A 25,376-nucleotide genomic window follows, 5' to 3' on the forward strand; every position below is an offset into this window, starting at 1 on the left:
TGGCCAGAAGTAGAACTGGAGTAGCCATATAACTGCAGTGGTGATGGATGCAGGTTAGAGGTTGGCAATACTGCAGCAATTCCTCTAACTCCTCAAAGCCTGTCCACATTCTACAAGGCTCCCAATCTGGAGTGTGGTGAAACACTTCCCACTTGCCTGGATAACAGCAGTTCCAAAAACACTCAGGCAGCTTGACACCATCCAGAACAAAGCAGTCTGCTTGACTGACACTACATCCACCACCCATGTTTAGAAATTGAAGTGCACACCATCTTCAGTCGGTACTACTGCAGAAATTCACCAAGGTTCTTTAGACAACGCCTTCCAAACCAATGACCAAGTCCATCTAGAAGTATAGGGCAGCAGAAGCATGGGAAAACCCACTATTTGTAATTATTCCTCTGAGCCACTTACCATCCTGACTTGGAAATATATCACCAATCCATTAGTGTTGCTAGGACAAAAACCCTGAAGCTCCGATATCTCTCATGGTAACATCACCAGTATCAAGGCATCGGTTGTGATCAGCTTTGTTAGGCTAGTCACATCATTCGTATGCCTGATGCTAAGACATCTCTACCGTAACCTTCATCATAGCAAGTTCTCAGCAAGGCAGAGGAAATGCTTCAAGGATGTCCTTAAAGCCTCCTTGATATAAGCAATATCCGCAAAGCTGTCAATCATCTCAAACATTTCACGTACAGACTCAAATGGAGGGCAAGAGCAAACAGAAGGAGCATTCAAAACGCCAACCATCCCACCCATCCGTCTACTCAAGCACCGTCTGTCCCACTTGTAGTTGCGTGTGCAGATCCAGCATTGGATTATTAGTCACTTCATTGTCAACAACACCAAAATGGAGGAAAGTCATCCTCAATTCTGCAGAATTGCATAAGACAGAGTTAGCTTGTTTGACTCTTGTATTAAGAAAAAAGAATTATTTTCAACAATGGAATTTTTTTGACTTCAGTCAGTAAATAAGGGATTTTCTGATTTTCTTTTCAAAAAAAATTGGTCTTGACCAAGATCTTGATACCATCAAGCCAGGTAATCAACTTGGGTTCAATGATTCAAGGAGGAGTGCAGGGGAACATGCCAAAAGTACCAGACAAATACAAAACAAAGGTGTTAATTTAGAAAAACCACAACACAGAGTTATATACGTGCTAAACGGACAGCTTCTGACAGATAGTGCTAAGCAATTCCACAATCACTGGATCACATTCAGCCTGAAGAAAGGACTTACTGGACTTGAAACATCAACTGTCTCGCCATAGATGCTGCCTAGCCTGCTCAGTTTCTCCAGGGCTTTACGGTTATTTCTTTCCAACATGTGCAGTGTTATGCTTTTATTTCATACATAGATGGTTGTGATTGTCAGAGTCTGCATTAGTTCCTCAGGGTACTGTCCTAGTCCAACCGTCCTTCAGGTGCTTCTTCAGTGATCCCTCACCAGGTGGTCAGAAGTGAAAATGCTTACCCATGACTGCATATTGTAAAGAACCATTGGTAACTCAAGTACTGAAGCAAGTTCTGCCCATATGCAGCACCTGGACAACATTCAGGATTAAGTCATTAAATCAGAACTAACATTCACACAGCACAAGTGAAAGGCAATGTATATTTCTAGCTTGAGAGAATCTAACTGAATACAAAATGGCTCTTTTGTTCCAATCCCATCCTCTTTTTGATAGCATTGCCATGTCTGAATCCTCCGGTATCAACTTTCGTGGAATTAGCACTGATCAGAAAGTGAATGGGCTAGAAATATGAATACTGATCAAATGAGGTCAGAGACTGGAAATAGTAGCAGAGACATACAGCACAGAAACAGGCCCTTCAATTCAACTTGTCCATGCCAACCAGGTTTCGCAAATAAACTAGTCCCATTTGCCTGCTTTTGGCTGGCCCTATCTCTCTCAACCCTTCCAATTCATGTACCCATCCAAACACGTTAAATGTTGTAACTGTATCCGCTTCTACCATTTCCTCTGGTAGTTCATTCCGTATAACCACTACCATGTATGAAAAATTTGCCCCTTAGGTCCCTTTTAAATGTCTCCCCTTTCACTTAAACCTATGCTTCTCGCCCACCCTAGGGAAAAGATCTTGTCTATTTACCATATCTTTGCGTCTCATGATTTTATAAAGGTCACCTCTCACTCTCCTACACTCCAGTGAAAAAAATCTCAACGTACCCAGCCTCTCTTTATAACTCAACCCTCCAGTCTCGACAACGTGCTGGTAAGTATTTTCTGAACCCTTCCCAGTTTAATAACAGCTTTCCTATAGCAGAGCAGCCACAACTGTATGCAGTAGGAAGGATGTTTTAAACTGAAAAGGGTGCAGAAAAGATTTACAAGGATTTTATCAGGGCAGGAGGGTTTGAGTTATAAGGAGAACTGCTGCAAGTAATTCGCCTTCCCACTCCCAAAGTCTAGCCTCCACCTGCAAAGCACAATTCAAGAATGCGAAGGAATACTCTCCACTCAGTAGAATGAGTGCAGTTCCACCAACATTTAAGAAGCTCTACCATGGAAACACTGGAGAAACTGGAGAAATTCAGCAGATCTAACAGCATCTATGGAGACATAAACAGAGTTGACACTTTGAGTCTGGCAATTCTTCTTCAGAACACATTCTGCTGAACCTGCTGAGTTTCTCCAGCATTGTGTTTATTTCAGATCTCCAGCATCTGCAGTACTTTGCCTTTAAGGAGGTCTATATGAAAGAGGGCAAAACAAACAGCAGGATCGACGCCTCATTCACCACTTTCCAGCACTGACTGCAGTGTGTATCATTTACAAGATGTACATTATACACAAAATACATATTAATTTTCTAAGCTCCCTTTCCCATCCCACATCATCTACTGCTAAGAGCAACAAGGGCAGCAGACACATGGCGATACCACAACCTGCATGCTCTCGTTCTATCGTGCACCATTCTTGGAACTATAGTCATTCCTTCAACTGGAACTTCCTTCCTAAAAGAACTTTAAGCGTATCTATACCAGATGAACTGCAGCAAGACAGCAGCATATCACTTTCTTTTCAAGAATAAACAGTGATGTGCAGCAAATGCTGGCCCTTACAAACAATGCTCCCATCTCATGAAAGAATAAAAAAAAAACTGAAACTCACCACTTTTCAAGAAGTTAAGTTCTCACTGTAGCCCAATGCTCGTCATATCAATTGCAACTGAATTGCCAGCTCTCAGCTGGACAGTCACCTTATCAGGGCAGTTGCACCTAGAAAAAAATACAAAAATAATTAATACAAAATCAACATTAGCCGATTCTCAGGTGAAGCACCTCAAGTTGTTTTACTGCTTGAAATTACTAATTACATTTCCTTCAAAAGATCATAAAAATAAGGAGTACAAGCCGAGTAGGCAATTCTGCCCATTGAGTCTGATCCAACATTCAATAAAATCATGACTCATCTAATTATCCGTACCTCCACTTTTCTACTTTTACTTCTATAACCCTGGATTCCTTCAGCGATTCAAAACCTGCCCATCTCAGCCTTGAATATCCTTAATGACCTCAGCCTCGACAGCAATTAATTCCACAGACTTGTAACTTAAGAAAAGTTGGCTTGTCCAAATTATACAATGGAACACCAATATGCTCATTTACTACAGAACTATTAGAATCACATAATTGGTAAAATAATAACAAGTATATTTAATTGAATTGCCTCACAATCCAAAGTCTAGGAACATAGCTGTACTTTCACATTTCGGAAAGGTTGGATAAAATGTATGTTAACACTGCCCAATTTCTCTTGACGAAATTCAGCTCTAGTCATGTCATAAATTGACAGCGTTACTCACAATGTACTGTTGTCATTTTTGTCATGATTGAACATAGCTAGACCTAACATCACAAAACAGAAATTCTATAAAACCTTTTCTTCAGATACAAACATTTGAATGCAGAAATTTACAAATTATGAACAGCACCAAAAATAACAGTTGCCTTTATTTTTAAAAGCAGCTTAATTCTACATAAAAGCAACTTTCTGAACAGTTACAATCTAACTAATAATTCTGCACTTGGAAATAAACTTACAACATGTGTTTGTGTTAACAGTAAATTATCAAAACACAGACAGATTTTGGCTTTTGAGAGTCAAAAATCTTCAGTAGTAACTATAAAACACACTTTCATGATATGGCCATCTATAAGCTGCAGTAACAAAAGCACTGAGACAGGCAGTTAGTGACTAAAAAATTCCATCCCCTATTCCCAATTCCTCCGCCTCCGCCGCATCTGCTCCCACGATAAGACATTCCACTCCCGCACATCCCAGATGTCCAAGTTCTTCAAGGACCGCAACATCCCCCCCCAGTGATCGAGAACGCCCTTGACCGCGTCTCCCGTATTTCCCGCAACACATCCCTCACACCCCGCCCCTGCCATAACCGCCCAAAGAGGATCCCCCTCGTTCTCACACACCACCCTACCAACCTCCGGATACAACGCATCATCCTCCGACACTTCCGCCATTTACAATCCGACCCCACCACCCAAGACATTTTTCCATCCCCACCCCTGTCTGCTTTCCAGAGAGACCACTCTCTCCGTGACTCCCTTGTTCATTCCACACTGCCCTCCAACCCCACCACACCCGGCACCTTCCCCTGCAACCGCAGGAAATGCTACACTTGCCCCCACACCTCCTCCCTCACCCATATCCCAGGCCCCAAGATGACATTCCACATTAAGCAGAGGTTCACCTGCACATCTGCCAATGTGGTATATTGCATCCACTGTACCCAGTGTGGCTTCCTCTACATTGGGGAAACCAAGCGGAGGCTTGGAGACCGCTTTGCAGAACACCTCCGCTCAGTTCGCAACAAACAACTGCACCTCCCAGTCGCAAACCATTTCCACTCCCCCTCCCATTCTCTTGATGACATGTCCATCATGGGCCTCCTGCACTGCCACAATGATGCCACCCGAAGGTTGCAGGAACAGCAACTCATATTCCGCCTGGGAACCCTGCAGCCATATGGTATCAATGTGGACTTCACCAGTTTCAAAATCTCCCCTTCCCCCACTGCATCCCTAAACCAGCCCAGTTTGTCCCCTCCCCCCACTGCACCACACAACCAGCCCAGCTCTTCCCCCCCACCCACTGCATCCCAAAACCAGTCCAACCTGTCTCTGCCTCCCTAACCTGTTCTTCCTCTCACCCATCCCTTCCTCCCACCCCAAGCCACACCCCCATCTACCTACTAACCTCATCCCACCTCCTTGACCTGTCCATCTTCCCTGGACTGACCTATCCCCTCCCTACCTCCCCACCTATACTCTCTCCACCTATCTTCTTTACTCTCCATCTTCGGTCCGCCTCCCCCTCTCTCCCTATTTATTCCAGTTCCCTCTCCCCATCCCCCTCTCTGATGAAGGGTCTCGGCCCGAAACGTCAGCTTTTGTGCTCCTGAGATGCTGCTTGGCCTGCTGTGTTCATCCAGCCTCACATTTTATTATCTCAAAATGTAAAATGAATTGTGTTTTCTATGTCCTTGGATAAAGGAAACCATAAAGGAGTGGTTGTGTTTCTCAACTAACAATTCAGAGGGCTACGCTAATGCTTTGGAGATTTTAGTCCAAATCCCGTCCTGGCAACTGGGGAATTCAGATTAAAACAATTAATGAATGAAATAAGTCAAACTGGCATATAAGCTAGTTTCATTAGTGGTAATTATGAAACTATAAGATTGGCATAAAAAGCAACTAGGTTCACTGATGTCCTTTAAGGAAGGAAACTTGTCATAATGGCCTACATGCAACTCCGTAGCCCTCCAGCATGGTCAATTCTTAACCGACCAGTAAAATGGCCAACGAACCGTTCAGTTTTACACAATCGTTTAAAAAAATGTCAAGTTAAAAATAGAGGCATACATTGAGCAGCAACCTAGGCTCAGCATGCAACAAAGACACACCCAGCCTAGTTGCCCCTGCAAAGTTCATCTTGTTAACAATATGGGATTTGTAACTAAAGTATCGCCTCACAAGAGTCGAGCAACGGTGTGACACAGTCACTCTTTCAGACCCATACCATTAGATGCCACTTCTGACCAAACATTGGAGGACATGTCTGCCAAACTCCGTTAAGGCAGACAGCAAGAGGACTAGAGGGGGGAAAAATCTACTTCATCTTGTCCCCACAAAATCTATTATATACGAATCTATGACCAGATCAGGATTGAACACGGCAGTCTCTGCAAATACAATATCCTATGCTTACATTGAAAACAAATCATGTTGTGCACCATTACCACTGTCAAGTAGTTCAGATTCCGAACAGTTTTAGAACTCAAAATGGGCATTATTGAGGCGTTGTGTATTATCAATAAGAGCCAAATTGTATTCTACCACTACTGTGTGTAACCACATGACCTTGCACATCTGCATTCTACCTTTGTCATTAAGCAAAGAGATCATACCTGATACGAGAAGTGTACGAAAGTGTACCAGCACTCCATACCTAAAAATAAAGCGTGGTAGGTCCCACCTGTTCCAGCACTATCTTGTAATACATCTGAAAAGATTAATTAAAAATATCCACCTAAAAACGAGATGTCAAGTGAAGGTGTTCAGCAGAATCAACACCATTTTGTAGACAAAGCCAAGCAATTCCACAAACAGTAGATCTTTTGAGGTTTGTCACATTACCACATCTGAGAGAATGATATTGGATGATTATGCAATCAATGAGAAGGAAGATCCATGAACACTTTATTTTCCTATTTCCCAGCGTCACGGACTCAGTTTAGAGGTCAAAACCAGAGTTTACTGTTGGTCAGAAACTAAGAGCCAGCTAGAAGCTCGGAATTCTGCATCAAATAACTCAAAGTCTATTCACTATCTATGAGGCACAAGTCAGGTTCACTTGTCTGAACGAATACCGCTCCAACAACACTTAAGAAGCTCAGCATCATCTACAACAAAGCAAGTCACATGACTGGCACCTTATCCACCAAGTTCAATTTCAAGCCCTCCAACAGCAACGCAGTGATAGCAACATTCACTACTTACAGGATGCATTATGACACCTCACAACTGCTCCTTTCGGCAACACCCACAAACTTGCAACTTGGAAGGACAAAACCAGATGTACAGTAATAATATCACCTCCAAGTCCTGACTTGAAGCTATATTGCCATTCCTTCATGGTCACTGGGTAAAAGTCATGGAACTCCTAAAAGCACCGTGGGACATACAACTGCAGCAGTTCAAGGCTGATTTTTCTAAGACAATTAGAGATGTGCAAAAAATACTGACCAAGTCAGCAACAACTGTATCACATAAGTGCACTAGAAAAAGCTTTCACCTAGTCTGATTCACTTCATGTGATATCAAGGAACAACTGAGCACAGTGGACCCAACAAACGTATGGGCTTGACAACATCCAGGTTCTGGTGCTGAAGACTTGAAGACTTGTGTCCAACTCTTCAAGTACTCTGGCATTTTGCCCAAAGTGGAAAACTGATGAGGTGTACCTCTCCACAAAAGCAGGGCAAATTTAAATTGGATAAATTACCACATCAGGGTCATTCACCATGGCAGTGATAAAAGGTGCCAGCAACTGTGCTATCAAGCAATATTTACTGGCCAGCATCCTGCTCACGAATGTTCATTTGGGCTCTGTCAAGAGCTATCAGCTTAAGACTTTTGGAGACTTGGCTCAGTGGTGAGGTGAGTGTCCTTAATAGCAAGGCAGCATTTTGCCAAGTGTGGCATCAAGCTACACCAGTAAATAAATGAAGCCAGTGCAAATTAGAGGGGAAACTCTGCACTAGCTGAGTCCATATCTATAAAGGAAGATGGTTGCGCTCACTGAAGATCAAATCAATTCTTCTCCAGAGCATCACTTCAATAGTTCCTCCGGGCAGTGTCCAATCATCTTCAGCTGTTGCATAAGATATCTCTTCCACACAATGAAAGTCAGAGGTTATGATGGTCACTGACAACAGCAATGCTCAGATCACTTTCCATCTCTTCAGAAAATGAAGCTCCCTGTGCTCACACAGAGCAAAAGTTGGACAACACCCACAACTTGGCTGATAAACAACAAACTACATTTCAAGTCACACAAGTACCAGGCACTGGCTATTTCCAACATGAGGCAACTTAATCACTTTCTCTTGACGTTCTCTGGCATTAATATTGATTAATTCCTCACTAAAGTCTTGGGGCTACCACTTACCAGAAACTTAACTGGGCCAGCACATTAACATTGTAGGTAAAACAGGTCAGAAACTAGGGATTTGATGAGTAACCGACCTACTGGCTTCCCAAAGTCTATTCATCAAAGCAGTACAAAAAGTAAGAAGTGTGATGGAATACTTCCCTCATGCCTGGATCAATGTGGTTCCAGCAACACCAAGAATCGTGACACCATCCAAGCCAATGCTGTTTTAGATTAGATTCACTACAGTGTGGAAACAGGCCCTTCGGCCCAACAAGTCCACACCGCCCCTTGAAACATCCCACCCAGACCCACTCTCCTATAACCAACAGACCCCTGAACACTATGGACAATCCACCTAGCCTGCACATCTTTGGACCGTGGGAGGAAACCGGAGCACCCGGAGGAAACCCACGCAGACACAGGGAGAATGTGCAAACTCCACACAGACAGTCACCCGAGGCTGGAATTGAACCCGGGTCCCTGGTGCTGTGAGGCTGCAGTGCTATCCAATGAGCCACCATGCCGCCCATTTTGTCTTAATGTTTTAGATTAGATTAGATTCCCTACAGTGTGGAAACAGGCTCTTCAGCCCAACAAGTCCAACTGACCCCTCCGACACTAGCACATCAGCATGTATCACTACAAGATACACTACAGTAACGCATGTGGCTGCTTCAATGTCACTTTACATTGAAATCAACACTACAAGGGGAACAGGTGCAGGGCAATGCACTCAGCTGCAAGCTCTTGTTCAAGGCATACAACATCCTAACTTGGTAATATAGATCATAGTTTTCCTTCACTATAATGGAGTCAAACTTCTGGAATTTCTTGCCTAATACTGGCTACAGCAGATCAAAATAGCAGCTCATGCCGACTTTCTCAAAAACAATTCAATTATAGGAAGGGCACTAAAAATAGTTCTAGTTCCCACAGCTGCAGTAGCAAGTCAGTGCTTGGGATCCAGAGATGAGTAAATCAACGACTTCGCAAAACTCGTCTCCAACATCACAAGGCCCACATCATGAGGTGGCATGGAGGGTCAGTGGTTAGCACTGCTGCCTCACAGCACCAGGGATCGGAGTTCGATTTCAGCCCTGGGCGACTGTCTGTGTGGAGTTTGCACATTCCCCCAGTATCTGTGTGGGTTTCCCCAGGTACTCCAGTTTCCTCCCACAATCCAAAGATGTGCAGGTTTGTTGGACTGGACATGCTAAATTGCCCAGAGTGCTCAGGGACATAGAGGCTAGGTGGGTTAGCCATGGGGATTGCAGGTTTACAGGTATAGGGTAGTGGAGATGGGTCTGGTTGGGATGCTCTTCAGAGGGTCGGTGAACTCGATGGGCCAAATGGCCTGCTTCCACACCATAGGGATTCTATGATTCTATCAGAAGTACAACGAAATTTTCTCCACTTGCCTGCAAGATTAAGTTCCAATCACAATCAAAAAGCTGGACACCATTCAGGGCAATGCATCCAGCTTCATCAGAAACTTGTCAATTAACCTAAACATTCACACTCTCCACCACTGGCACACAGTGACAGCAGAACACACAACACTTAGATGCATCAACTTGACAAGCCTCCTTCTAAAGCAGCTTCCAAAACCACATTCTCCAGCATGCCAGCAGCAGGCACATGAGAATATCACCAAGTTTCACTTGAAGCTGCACTTTATTTTGATTTGCAACTGTTTTATCATATCAAAAGTTCTCATTAGATACTATCTATAGAATGCACTGCAGCAACTCACTGGGGGTCTTGGCAATACCATCATGTTGATGACTTCCATCACCTCAAGTACAAGGTCAGCAGAAACATGGGTCCAACTGAACCTATGACATCCTCTCTCCAAGCCACATTGCATCATGGCTTGGAACCACATGACTGTATCCATCTTCCTCCACTGTCACGGTTTCAAATCTTTAAACTCATTTCCCAACTGCGCTAATCAACCTATTCAGAGATTTTATTGCACATCTCTGGAGCCAGTGGGACTTGAACTCACATTTCCTAGTTCACACGTAGTAACTCAAATTGCTGTGTCATAAGAACTCCCAGCTGCACTATTGGCACACATGTACCAGATGTTCAAACAACTGTTCAAGAAGCTCACCAGACGCTGAAGAGCCATGAGGGATGAGTAACAAATGCTAGTATTTCTAATGCTACCCACATTGCATGAAGAAACATTATATGACTGCAGCAACAACCACATCTTTTGATTGAATAAAGAAGATCTTTCAGCATCTCTACAAAGCATACTTAGCTTATGCAAGTCATTAGGATAGTTGTAATACTTCTAAGGCTCATCTTCCACTTCTGCTTTAACTATACTTACAACTAAATTTCCAGTTGGTGCCAATTCTGAAATTCTGCAAGCATTAGGACAGGAATCACTGGTACTCAATTTACATTAATGGTTTGGATGAAGAATCATTGATTGATTTTCAAAATTTGTAAGAGCTACCATATTGGAAGAAACAGGTATGGAGGAAGAACTTAAAACCATAAGACATAGGAGTGGAAGTAAGGCCATTCGGCCCATCGAGTCCACTCTGCCATTTAATCATGGCTGATGGGCATTTCAACTCCAATTCCCTGCACTCTCCCCATAGCCCTTAATTCCTTGAGAGATCAAGAATTTATCAATCTCTGCCTTGAAGACATTTAATGTCCCGGCCTCCACTGTGCTCCATGGCAATGAATTCCACAGGCCCACCACTCTCTGGCTGAAGAAATGTCTCCTCATTTCCAGTTCAAATTTAACCCCTCTATTTCTAAGGCTGTGCCCACGGGTCCTAGTCTCCCCGCCTAACGGAAACAACTTCCCAGCGTCCACCCTTTCTAAGCCATACATTATCTTGTAAGTTTCTATTAGATCTCCCCTCGACCTTCTAAACTCTAATGAATACAATCCCAGGATCCTCAGCCATTCATTGTACGTTAAATCTACCATTCCAGGGATCATACGTGTGAATCTCCACTGGACAGGCTCCAGCGCCAGTATGTCCTTCCAGAGGTGTGGGGCCCAAAATTGGACACAGTATTCTAAATGGGACCTAACTAGAGCTTTATAAAGTCTCAGAAGCACATCACTGCTTTTATATTCCAACCCTCTTGAGACTTAACATGTAACATGACATTACAAAACTTGCAGTTTAGTGGCAAACTAATATTAACACTGCTGAATGTGATGCATTTTGAGCAGAGAAAAAAAATTAACACCTTAGAAAATCAGAAGCTGAATAGCCTACAAGCATTGTACAGAGTCATAAAACAGTAGCAACACGTTTACGAAGCTTAAAAATGTTAACAAAGCACTGGCATTTATTCCTCTGGGTAGTGAATTTCATAAATGGTAATATTATATTAAACTAACAATGGACCCCGGTTAGGTGTCTCTGAAGTAGTTCTGGTCTCCAATTATAAATAGGGCATGAAAGCACTGGAGGACATGTGAAAATTATTTCTTAGGATGGTATCAGAACTAGGAGACTGGCTTTCAGGGAAAACTGAACAGATGAGACATATTTCTTAGGGAAAATGGTTAGGACATCAGCTGATACTGGTCTTTAAAATTATGAATGCGTTGGACAGGGCAACCATAAAGATGGTGTTTCCATTTAAAGAAGAATCCAGAACTAAGAGCCAAAATTACAATGTAGCTACTAATAAATAAAAAAGGGAAATGAGGAAGCCTTTCTTCACACAGTGTGGGGTTAGGATGTGAAAATCACTACCATACGTAATGGTGGAAGCAACTAGCTGAGATATTTTCAAAATGATTGAAAAAAAGGAATAGAAAATATGCAGAAAGGTTGAGATAAGATTGATAAAATGCCACCACAGCTCGGACCACCAAAGATGCCACAAAGTTGACAGACTGTTTCACCTCTGCAATACCAGTGTCAAAAAGCTGCAAATCGATATGAATGGCCAATGATTAAAGCATGATCACAAAACAAATTGCTAAATGTGATTCTAGACAACCTTTGTCCTTCCAGGAACATCTGACAGAAAAAAAAAGTAGCAAAGATCAAAATGAAAAACAACTTACTAACCAAACCTTCTTTCCAGAATACTACAGACCTGAATACTTATCCTATCATATACTAAAGCAGAGTACTGTGTTCCTAAATGGTAAAAGTTATTAAATACTTATCTTGTTGACACTCATGTGAATACGATAATGCTCATCAAAAATGGATCCACCTGCCCAAAATTCATTCTCTGGTTTCCTATCCTCAAAATAAAACTCCAACACATCTGCCATCTGTCAAAAACTTTCAAACTAGTTGAAAACATCAGCACTGTTCCTCACATACAATTCCTGAATGACCTTTTTAAACTCACCTACTTCCAATATTCTGTCAACACCCCATAGGGAGCAAGATCTATCAGCAAATATCTTCTTGATCAAGGAGTGATAGACACAGGAAGTCACAGACAAAATTCTAGGGACAAAACACATGCATCATTTGGCGTACAGCTGAATGAACACAGTAGGCCAAGCAGCATCAGAGGAGCAGGCAGATTGACGTTTCAGGCCTAGACCCTTCTTCAGAAAACATTTCGGGTCTAGGCCCGGAACGTCAGCCTTCCTGCTCCTCTGATGCTGCTTGGCCTGCTGTGTTCATCCAGCTCTACAGCTCGTTATCTCAGATTCTCCAGCATCTGCAGTTCCTACTATCTTTGCATCATACGGCAACCTTTAAACTACTATGGCAAGAGTAATCTTTGCTAAACAAGTTCAAACAAGCCAAATTGATGACCACCATCAATGCAGTCTGAGCACGAACACCTCATGCACTTGTGGACAGCCACAAGCAATACTACATATTACCAATAAATGTACCCCCACCCCCACAGACTAAACACTGCATTACTGAACCTTAAACTCAGCAAATACATGCATATGTGTGTGCATGCACACAACAGCAAGAGAGCAAGCGAGAGAAATTAAACTTAAAACTTAACTTTGCTTCTGAAATAAGACGAACATCCAGACAGTTCCACATTACTGAAATTCTCCCTTATGCAAGCAAACTCGGCAATTATTCATAAATTGCATCACCTGGGAAAAAAAAACACATGCAATTGTGCTTATATTCACAACTGATAGCTACAGAACATTTGATAGAGTAAAGACCATCATACATAGCAGCACAAATGGGCCATTCAGCCCAGCACATCTCCTCCACCATTCAAACAGATCATCACCTGTTCCGATAATCCCCCATTCCACTTTCCTGCCTATTACTTACAACCCTCGAGTCGCTTACTGATTAAAAATTTCTCAGCCTTGAGTATACTTAATGATCCAGCCTCAACCGTCTACTGTGATTAAAAAAATTCCACAAATTCACTACTCTAAGAAATTCCTGCACATCTCTGTTTTAAGATTGCAACACCTCATTCTGAGATTATGCCTTCTGGTCTGAGAACTAGCACAGGTTGTCATCTTGCAAATATCCCCTTATCCCAATTCTTGTTCTTCTATTAGTTAGCCAATCCTCTATCCATGCTAATGTACTACTTCTGATACCATTGGTTCTTACCTTATTGAGCAGCTTACTGTCTGGTATCTTATCAAACACCTTCTGAAAAACCGAATATATTACAACATCAAACTGTGTAGCACAGGAATGGGCCCTTTGGCCCACAATGCTGTGCCAAACTGAACTAATTCTTTCTGCCTGCTCTTGGTCCATTTCCTTCCATCCTTCTATTACATCCGTTCTTCTCCTTTATCTATCATGATTGTCACCTGCTCGAAGAAATCAAGTACATTTATCACACATGATTTCCCTTCATGAAGCCAGGCCAACTCTGCTTGATTATATCACCTATTTCCATTGTGTTGGTGATAACAAACTCTTAATATCTAATGACAGAGTTTAAATAAGCTGGCTGGCCCATAATTACTTGCTACTTGTCTCCTTCATTTTTTTTAAATGAAGGTGTTGCATCAAAGTTTTCCAATCTCCTTGGCCTGTTCCAAATTTTAAAGATTCTTGGAAAATTACCAGTACATCCACCACCTCTGTAATTAATTTGTTACTATTCTAGGAGGCTTACATATGGTGCAAAGTGCTTATGGTCTTCAGTCCCATTAGTTTCTCTAGTTTTTTTTCCCAGTGATAGTTATTGTATTTAGTTCCTCTCCTCCTTTTTGCCCTTGACCATTTACTAGTGTTGGAATGCTCGTACACTCTTCCACTGTGAAGAATGATGCAAAGTATTTATTCGATTCCTCAGCTATTTCCTCATTTTCTTTATTAATTCCCATGCCTCATTCTCTAAGAACCCAATGTTCAATTTGGGTTCGCTCTCCCTTTTTATGGACTAAATATGCTTTTGCTGCCCATCATAATATTACTTGCAAGTTTGCCCTTGAAGTTTTTCTTCTCCCATTTAATTTTTGCTGTCTTTTGTTGTTTTTTGAAAACTTTCCTAAGGCTCTATCTTATGACTAATTATTGTTAAATTGTGTGTTTTGTTTTTCTTTCAATTAGATGTTATCCTGAACATCCCTGGTTAACCATGATTGGCATATCTCATTCCTTGAGTCCTTCTACCTCACTGGGAAATATGCTTGCTGTCTGCCATTCACTATTTTCTTTAATGTTTGCCATTGCTCCTCAAACTTCCTTGCTGCAAAAAACATTTCAGTCCAACTGTGCCCTTATTCTTTTGTAATTGCCCTTATTTTGGATTAGCACAGCTGTTTGCAACCCAAGTTCCTCCCTCTCGAACGAATGCTAAATTCTACCACGTTATGGTCACTGTTTACTTGTGGTCTTTTCCTCTGACATAATTTATTAAACCTGCCTCACCACACATCACAAGATCCACAACATATTGTTCTAGGCAACCGCCCCAAACACATTACTAACGCTTAAAGTTTTGGTAAGGATCTGTGGCTCGGGTTGAGGGTGAGGTTGTTGACTTGCTCTCGTTCAGACATTTCGTCATCATGCTAGGTGACATCAGTGGAGCCTCTGACAAAGTGGTGTTATTCTACTCCCCTTGAAGTTTATACTGTCTAGTCCATTATGCTGAATAGTGTCATTTCCAGTTTTGATCTGTATGAGGTTGTAAATGGGGTCCAATTCTATGTTTGTTGATTGCATTATGGGTGGAGAACCATGCCTCTATGAATTTCTGTGTATGTCTATATTTGGCTTGGGCTATTATGGTTACCTCGTCCCAGTTCAGCTGACAGCCTTCATCGTCTGAGTGTACCAATATTAAGGAGAGTTCGTTGTGCCATTTTGCTGCTAACGACAAACTAATGTCACCTGGCATGGTGAAAAAACGTCTGAACGAGAACAAGCAAGTTCAGCAACCTCACATGACCAATGTCTCCTCATGGCTAACCCAGCCAATCTGACTACTCTAATCTACATAAAAATTGAAGTTACTCTTGACTGATGTACTCTCCTTATTTACTGTCTCTCCCACTATATAGCTACCGTTAGGGTCCTACAGAGACTCTCGCCATTGTCTTCTTCCCCGTTTTATTTAACTCCACACATATGGATTTTCTGATCCAAGATCAATTCTTTCTATTGTACGTATTCCATCCCCAAAATCTGTTAACATACACAATCCCAACGAAGTATTATTCATATCTTCACTTTAATTTCATTCTGACGAGATTGCAAGCATTTCCTTTTGGCGATTTTCTGCACATTCATCAGATGCAATTCTCTCCATCTCCCCCTTTACTCACTGAACTCGCAGAAAAGTTCAGGCTTTTTAAAAACCGGTCTACTTGGACAGCATAAGACTTATTTCCAGCGCTGAATCGCCTGGAAACAGCCAAAACTAAACTGCCCTCTATTCACCCAGATCTCTTCTTCCCAATGGGACCAGCTCCATCTCTTGGTTTTTTCATACATCTAAAATTAGTAAACAATTCTTTAATATTTCATCTGGTGGCTCGATTGAGCATTTAGCTGAAATCAGAGATTATCTCAGAAAGGTTGGTTTGATCCAGTGCTGAAATAAGCTACTGGCACTTAAATAAAACATAAATCAACTTCACAGAATTAAAAACCAAAAATTAGTTTACCTCTGCTTTATAGTCCAAGTTCCCAAATAGTAATACTATATTATAAACTAGATCAACATTGACTTAAAAATGTTAAATTTATCCTGGAGCACTGAATGTTGACATGAGCCATAGTTTGAACGCATTTTGAAATCAAAACACAGCACTCCCTCTCAGTTTTGAAAGCCTCCTTGGTTTTTTAAACTTATAAAGTCAAATTATATTCTATGAACATCTCAAGAGACCAAAAGGAACATGCTAGAAAACAAGTTGAAATATAAAATTACTCAAGTGAAAATACAATTTCAGGAGATGCTAAACCTTGCCACTAAGCTCCTCCTGCATCACTTGTCTAAGGCATCAAATACACCTTCCAACTGAAGTTAACATTTCACATGTCCTCCCCCAGGCAAGTACACTGCTTATAATACTATCGGCTCTACAATAAGTAGATCAAACAGATGATCACCGAACATCACAGCTCTGTCTATAAGGATGATTCTGATCTTCCTGTGACTAATCATGTTAAGTAAAACTCTTCACCTTTGGTCTTCTACATTGTTCCAACAGCATCAGATGCCAGTGTTAGAAACATCACCAACATTTTGACTCTTAGCATACATTTCAGGGACATACATCAAAGACATTTCCGAAATGACTGCCAGACTACTCGGACCCCTTGGCATCAGGGTAGCCCACAAACCCACCAATACACTAAAACAGCAGCTAATGATCTTAAAAGACCCTATACAGACAACAAATAAAATGAACATCATCTACAAAATACCTTGCAAGAACTGTGACAAACACTACATTGGACAAACTGGCAGAAAGCTAGCCACCAGGATACATGAACATCAACTAGCCACAAAACGACATGACCCACTATCACTCGTATCCTTACATACAGATAAGGAAGGACACCACTTTGATTGGGACAACACATCCATCCTAGGACAAGCCAAACAGAGACATGCACGAGAATTCCTAGAAGCATGGCATTCCAACCGGAACTCCATCAACAAACACATTGATTTGGAGCCATTCTATCATCCCCTGAGAAAAAGAACAGGAAATGACATCACCAACCCAAGGAAACCTAACCAGATAAATAGAAAGCGGGACATAACACCAGCGCTTCGTCGGAGGCTCACTGATGATGTTACCTAGAATGGTGACGAAACGTCTGAAAACTAACCTTCCAGCTCAGCGAGCAAACTCACATCCAGAACCTCAACCTGAGCTACAAATCTTCTCAAAACTCGCTAACCTCAAATAATTACAAGAACAAAAACATCATGAGGATCATAGTATAAAATTCCCAACTAAATCCACTCTAGGTCATGCATAATTAAGTCAGTTGTATTTTTTGATTTGAAACAGAAATAGTGAACAAAGAAAAGTCTAATGTAACAAGGTGTAGAGCTTGATGAACACAGCAGGTCAAACAGCCTCTGATGCTGCTTGGCCTGTTGTGTTCATCCAGCTTGACACCTTGTTACCTCAGATTCTCCAGCATCTGCAGCTCTTACTATCTCTGAAAAGAAATGTCTATGCAAGTTATTAAATCACACACAAACACAGCAGCGATCTGATAAAATTCACAAGAGACTATTTGCTTTAGTTGAATTTAATTAATGGAATTGATACTGGCCGATTGGATGGAGACAGAATAGCTCCCGTCCATGATTTCTATATCAGGATGTGACTTACGGTGGGCAACAAGGATTTGTTTTCATAGTTTTCAACCATACACTATATTTGGTCATGACTGCTGAACTTCACATGACAGTTATCTTTTGAAATACAACAACTCCAAGTAAAACCAAGAATTCCGAAAAAACACCTCAGCTTTGAGACATGCCCATGTGTTCTATTCAAAGTCAAAATCAAACAAAGTCACTGAAGTAGGATTAAAATTTAACAACTTTTAATACTATCTCACAGGGAAAAGGAAGACAGCTATTGTTTAGACAGAAAAACAAAGATCACTTGCTGTGGAAAAGCAGGGGAAATGATGTTTAGAACATTGAACAAAACAGCGCAGAACAGGCCCTTCGGCCCTTGATGTTGCGCCAACCTGTGAACCAATCTCAGCCTCGCCCCCTACACTATCCCATCATCATCCATGTGCTTATCCAAGGACTGTTTAAATGCCCCTAATGTGGCTGAGCTAACTACATTGGCAGGCAGGGCGTTCCACACCCTTACCACTCTCCAAGTAAAGACCCTGCCTCTGACATCTGCTAACAACCAAGTCAAATGCTGTTGGGAGGTTGCTTTTTGTTCCAAGTAGAAGAGGCGGGGCTCTTCCAGATTTACAAGATGGTAAAATATCAAGCTGAACCTTTCTGATGGTACATGGACACGAAAAATTTAGGTTAAGGGAAATGACTGTTGAAGGCCAAGGAAGGTTTCAGCTTGCCATGATGAAAAGAAATGAATATCTGATGAGCCGGGGTGATTGTGAGATTGCTGCCTCAATTCTACATATCAACCAGACATGTAGTACTGTAAAAATGTGTTTGTAGGAAGAATTTTGGTTGTTGGTTATTCATTATGAAACTTATTTTTTACTTTAAGTTATGAGCTGTCTGTTAATTAAATTGAACTACACTTACTTAGTTTGTTTGAGAGATCAAAAGTTTGATTTTTAAATTATTTTTGTCAAGGGTATTGTACAATAAGAATACTGCAATGTACAGTGAAAAGCTTTCATTTGCTGCCACAATTCAGTGCTATTTTCAATAATACAAGAATAAGGAAGTAAAGAAAAACATAGCTTAAAGAGTCCATCAGTCCTGACCCAGCTTAACGCCGTTAATGACACCTGCACTGCAGTCCCTCCTCCTCTGCTTCACCACCATCAACTGCAAAGTCTTTGATTCCCTGAATTTTAGATACTTAAGTGGCAACTTCGTTTATCATTATTGACCCGAATTCCCACTGGTGGAATCCAAAAAATTAAAACAGAAGTGAAATGAGGATACGCTTCTACAACACATTAGATGCTTTAGTGGGGATAAAGCATAATCCCCAGGGCCTGATGAGATGTATCCCAGGCTGCTATGGGAGGAAATTGCTGGAGCCCTGTTGGAGATATTTATTACTTTGCCAGCCACAGATGAAGTGTCAGATGACGTGAGGATAGATCGTGCAGTTCCTCTGACGAAGCAGGGAGAGGCCAGGTACTTATAATTACCAGTTAGCCAACTTCAGCGGTAGGGAAACTTCTGAAAAAAAATTCTGAGGGACAGTATTAATCAACATTTGGAAAGGTAGAGACAGATCGGCAATACTAATTATGGATTTGTTGGGGGGACATCCTGTCTGAATAATTTAGTTGAATTTTTTTGAAGAGGTGTCTAAATATATTGATGGGGGTAATGTAGTTGATGCAATTTACGCGGACTTTAGTAAGGTCTTTGTGAAACAAGGAACGCCCATCCACAAGGTAACAGCCCATGGGATGTAAGGCAAGTTGGCGAACTAGATACAACATTGGTTTGGAAACTGAGGCGAAGGGTGATAGAGAAGATTTAATTTTGTGATGAGAATCCTGCGACCAGCAGTGCACCACAGGGATCAGAGCCGAGATCCTTACTGTTTGTTATGAACATTCATGATTTAGATGTGAAGGTACAACATATAATTACTAAGGTTGCAGATGATACAAAAATTGTTGGCATTGTTGATCAAGAAGCGATGGTCTCAGGCTACAGTCTGATATTGATCAGCTAGTACAGCAATAGCATATAGAATTTAATCCTGATAAGAGCAAGGCAATACATTTTGTGAGGTCAATTAAGGAAACGATTTACACAATGAATGGCAGATCCCCAGAAGGTACTGAGGAACAAAGGGGCTTTGGTGTACAAGTCTACAGCTGTCTGAAGGTGTCACTACAAATAGACAGCATGGCAAAAGTGGCAAATGGGATTCTTACCTCCATTAGCTGGGGCATTGAATATACAAGTAGAAAAGCTTTGTTAGAAATTTATACAGTATCTGTTAAGCCACACATGGAATAGCGTGTGCAGTTCTAGTCACCATACTACTGGAAGAACATCATCATACTGGAGAGGATGCAGAGGAGATTCACCAGGGATATTGCCTGGGATGGAAAGTCTTGATTATGAGTTGGCACTGAATAAGCCATGTTTGCTTTTCCTGGAGCAGAGGAAGTTGGGGGTACGGCTATCTGATCGAGACACACAAAGTTTTGAGAGGTTAGGTTAGATCATGAGAACCTTTTTCCCCATGGCAGATGCAGCTAGGACCAGAAAGCATATGTTTAAAGTGAGGAGGAAGTGATTTAGAGAGGATCGGAGGAAACATTTATCACTGAGCAGGTGACAGAAATATGGAATGCACTGCCTGCCAGTGTGGTGGCTGCAGGCACTCTTATAGCATTTAAGCAACACCTGGATGAGTACTTAAAATGCTGGGGCATAGTAGGTTGGGAAACAAGTGTAGGTAAATGGGATTAGTACAGTTTGGTGGTTTGTTGGTCAGCATAGACAAGATAGGCTAAAGGACATGTCTCTACGCTGTTGTGACTCCGTGATGTATTGATGATGCTTAGATCTCTCCTCCATAACAGCAAATGACACTAGAACAGTTGTTAATTATAAAACTGTAATTGATATTACTTTTGGTTAACAAAAATGTAAGGGAGAGCGTTTGGTCATTGATCAGCCTTGATCTCAATGAAGGACAGAACAAGTGTGCGGGGTTACGAGCCTAAATTTAAATGATGTAGGATCATCAATACTCCAGCTCTTCAAAAACGGTAGTCTTCCAAGACTTTCTCATAGAAACAAATACATTCCTTCCAGTGTAGAATATGATTAAAGGAAATAAGATCTGCATCACATGCAACATTGGAAACAAATCACTGATGTCGAACATAACTGCTTCCGGTGAGTTTTCCTTTCTCCGTGCCAATTAATTTTATCCCAAATTTATGAGATCTCACAGACAATTACTAACATGCCGTTCCATAAACCACTATTTGTGCTCAAGGTCAACAAATTCAATCTCTCAGAGTCTGTTGCTTTTTGGAGTTCTTCCATTTCTTTACATTTAGCCTGACATTTTTGCTTCTTTTTAAAATAAAATACACACTGCCATTCAAGGACTCAGCAGATGGATGTGCTACAGATCCACTACTCCCCACATGGGAAATATAAATTTTCAGATATCATGTCAGAACGTTAGTGATTTGAGCATTAGATACAAGGAAGCAGTAGACTAGGCCAAAAAAGCAGTAGGCCTGAGGATTGGGAACAGTTTAGATTTCAGCAAAGGAGAACAAAAGGGTGGTATAGCATACAAGAGTAAGCTTGCAAGGAATATACAAACTGTTAAAGCTTTTATAGGTGTGTGGAAAGAAAAAAGTTATTGAAGACAAGTGTAGGGTCCTTTCAGTCAGAAAAGGAGGTGGTTACAATAGGTACAAACATATATTTTGGTCAGTCTTCACAAATAACATTCCAAAAATATCAAGGAACACAAGGTTTAGAAAGAGGGGTGAACTGAAAGAAATCAGTTATTTGTAGAGAAATGATGTTGACTAAATTGATGGCATTAAAGGCCAATAAATCCGAGGGCCTTTTCATCTACATCCCAGAGGCTAAAATCAAATGGCCCTAGAAATAATCAGTGCATTGGTGGTCATCGTTTAAGATTCTGCAGACTCGAAGTATCCTTATACATTGGAGGGTAGCCAATTTAACCTGACAATTTTAAAAAATGTTAGACAAAACCACAAGGAATTATAGAGATAATAAAATGTGAGGCTGGATGAACACAGCAGGACAAGCAGCATCTCAGGAGCACAAAAGCTGACGTTTCGGGCCTAGACCCTTCATCAGAGAGGGGGCTGGGGAGAGGGAACTGGAATAAATAGGGAGAGAGGGGGAGGCGGACCAAAGATGGAGAGTAAAGAAGATAGGTGGAGAGAGTATAGGTGGGGAGGTAGGGAGGGGATAGGTCAGTCCAGGGAAGACGGACAGGTCAAGGAGGTGGGATGAGGTTAGTAGGTAGATGGGGGTGCGGCTTCGGGTGGGAGGAAGGGATGGGTGAGAGGAAGAACCGGTTAGGGAGGCAGAGACAGGTTGGACTGGTTTTGGGATGCAGTGGGTGGGGGGGGGGGGGGGAAGAGCTGGGCTGGTTGTGTGGTGCAGTGGGGGGAGGGGACAAACTGGGCTGGTTTAGGGATGCAGTGGGGGAAGGGGAGATTTTGAAACTGGTGAAGTCCACATTGATACCATATGGCTGCAGGGTTCCCAGGCGGAATATGAGTTGCTGTTCCTGCAACCTTCGGGTGGCATCATTGTGGCAGTGCAGGAGGCCCATGATGGACATGTCATCTAGAGAATGGGAGGGGGAGTGGAAATGGTTTGCGACTGGGAGGTGCAGTTGTTTGTTGCGAACTGAGCGGAGGTGTTCTGCAAAGCGGTCCCCAAGCCTCCGCTTGGTTTCCCCAATGTAGAGGAAGCCGCACCGGGTACGGGCCTAGGCATTTAGGAGTAATGTACTCACATGGATAGAGAATTAGTTAGCCTACATGAAACAAAAAGTAGGGACAAACAGGTCTTTCTTCGGTGGCAGGCAATTACTAGTGAGTGCCACAAGGATCAGTGCTTGCACCCTATCTATCCACAATATATATTCAATATTTAGACGAGGGATCTAATTGTAATGCCTCCAAGTTTACTGATGACAAAGCTGAACCAGGAGGAAAATGCAGAGATACTTCAGTGTGATTTGGACAAGTTAAGCAAATCCATGGCAGATTAAGTATAATGAAGATAAACCTGAGGTTTTCTGTCTGATAGCAACACAGCAAAACAGATGATCCGAACGAAAATAAATTGGGAAATGGAGAGATCCAATGAGACCTGGCTGTACTTGTACGCTAGCTCGCTGCATATAATCATGCAGGTGCAGCAGGCAGCAAAGAAGGAAAATTTTATGATGGCTTTCATTGAGAAAAGATTCTATTACAAGAGCAGGAATGTCTTGCTGCAATGGTACAGAACACTGGTGAGAGAACACCTAAAGTGTTGTGTGTAGATCTGGTCTCCAGATTTGAGGAAGGATGCTCCAGAAGACTGGAGAGAATGCAAAGATTTCCCATTCCGATTCCTGGCATGGCAGAACTACTGTATATAGAAAGGCTGGATTGGTTAGGTCTACATTCACTGCAGCTTCAGAGAATGAGATCCTATAATGAAAAACCTATAAAATTCTAACAATATCATACAGGATAAATGCAGAAAGTTCAGAATCAGAAGTTACGCTTCAAGGCTTTGGAGGAGGCCATTGAAGACTCAGAAGAAAGAAATTTCTTCAACCAGAAAGTGCAAGTTCGTAGAATTCTCTGTCACAGAATATGGTTATGGCAAAAACATCGTTTTCAAGACGAAGGCTTGAGTCCGGAAAAGCCCACATCTTCAAATAAACCTGTTGGACTATGTGTGGTGCTATGTGAATTTTGACCTCATCCACTCCTGTCTAATACAGGCACCTCCACTTCAAAAAGGAGCAACATCTAGTTATTAGGACTAAGGACAATTAATGATTTGGGAGTTAAAGCAGCAACAGGGTACTGAGTTGACAAGGTAGAGCCGGATGAACACAACAGGCCAGGCAGCATTACAGGAGCAGGAAAGCTGACATTTCAGGTCTGGACTCTTCTTCAAAAATGGGGGAGGGGAAGGGGACTCTGAAATAAATAGAGAGAGGGGGAGGCGATGATAGAAGGTGGATAGAGGAACAAATAGGTGGAGAGAAGACATGCAGGTCAGGAGGCAGGGATGGAGCCAGTAAAGGCAAGTCAACCCCCATCCCAACTACCTACCTACATTCACTTTACTGGCTCTATCCCCACCTCCTTGAGCTTGTACAACTTGACATGATCATTTTGAAGAATACAGCATGTCTGAAGTGCCAAATAGCCCATTCCTGCTCCTATTGGATACATCTCTATGTCCTATGAGGCCACAACAGTTCCATCAGAAGAATGAAAATTGCGCATATCAGTCCATTAGCTCATACTACCATTATATATGTAGCAACCAGGTGAAAAACTTCAAGGGTTGCAAGAACTTATATGTCATGCCGCTAAGAGCTGCGCATTGCGTACGACAACTGTGACAACCATTTTACCAGAAATCAGGCTGTAGTGTTTGGCACTGAAGAAAACGTTTATGGAGTCAATATGAACAATTTTATATTATATAGTCTGTTAACCCTTTAAGGAGGTACCATTCTAACTGCGTACACCAAATTCTGCACAAAGCAATACAAGTTACTAATCCAAGAAAATCTTTTTCTGCTTGTTCAAAACCAAAGTAAAAACAACATTCTAATTAAATAGGAATGCTTGCGGGACAGTCCTGTGTTGCAATAGCTTCTCACCTTTCAATTCTGCAACCTAGTTTCAAATAACACCTAGACTGTCAGAATCAAAATCCTCTTTGGTCACACACCAACTCCAGAGACCAGCAAACAAAAACCTAGGCAGACATTAAACCAATGTAGAACGAAAACTGCTGCACCAGAGGTGCCACTTTTCAGATGAGATGTTAATTTACTTGTCTGTTCCCTTGGGTTGAAATTAAAAATCCCATGGTACAACTTCAAAGGAGAGCAGGGCAGTTATTCTTGGAGTCCTAGTCCTTCAATCAACATCAGCAATGCAACCTGGTCATTACCACAGTGATACTCCTGGAAGCAAAGTGCTATCCAAGTGGCTGTGACATTTCTGAATTCACAATAGTGACTCCCCTTCAGAGGCACTTCATCAGTGTTTAAGTAGCTATAAAAAGGGGCACAGTAGAAGAAGCCTTACTTTGCTTCAGTGCTATATATAAAACTGAGGGTGTCTTCTTGGCGATAGTGGATACTTCAAATGCAAAGCATTCTATTTCCTATTATTAATTTGCTTACCTCAACAGGTACAGCATTTGATAGAAAATATTTGTTTTAAACTCAAATTGCTCAAGCACCAAGTAATTCATTCACCAGACTTTTTATTAAGAACTGTTGCTACTTTATTACATTTATGACCTTAGGATTTGCCTTTGGCAGTCATTGATAAA

The 25,376-nt window shown here is 41.7% G+C and overlaps 1 protein-coding gene across 11 annotated transcripts in view; it reads right to left on the bottom strand.

Annotated features, from left to right (window-relative positions):
- baz2ba (bromodomain adjacent to zinc finger domain, 2Ba) overlaps nucleotides 1–25,376 on the bottom strand; it is a 329,006-nt gene that overhangs the window by 267,883 nt on the left and 35,747 nt on the right. For 10 of the 11 annotated variants that reach the window (XM_059647301.1, XM_059647305.1, XM_059647303.1 and 7 more), the window contains exon 2: nucleotides 3,144–3,250. The gene's annotated coding sequence lies outside the window, so the exon portion shown is untranslated. Of the gene's footprint in view, nucleotides 1–3,143; nucleotides 3,251–13,187; nucleotides 13,285–25,376 lie in introns of all 11 variants that reach the window. The other variant, XM_059647294.1, reaches the window with a different exon arrangement.

The sequence above is a fragment of the Stegostoma tigrinum genome, chromosome 7 (genome assembly GCF_030684315.1).
Source record: "Stegostoma tigrinum isolate sSteTig4 chromosome 7, sSteTig4.hap1, whole genome shotgun sequence".
NCBI lineage: Eukaryota > Metazoa > Chordata > Chondrichthyes > Orectolobiformes > Stegostomatidae > Stegostoma > Stegostoma tigrinum.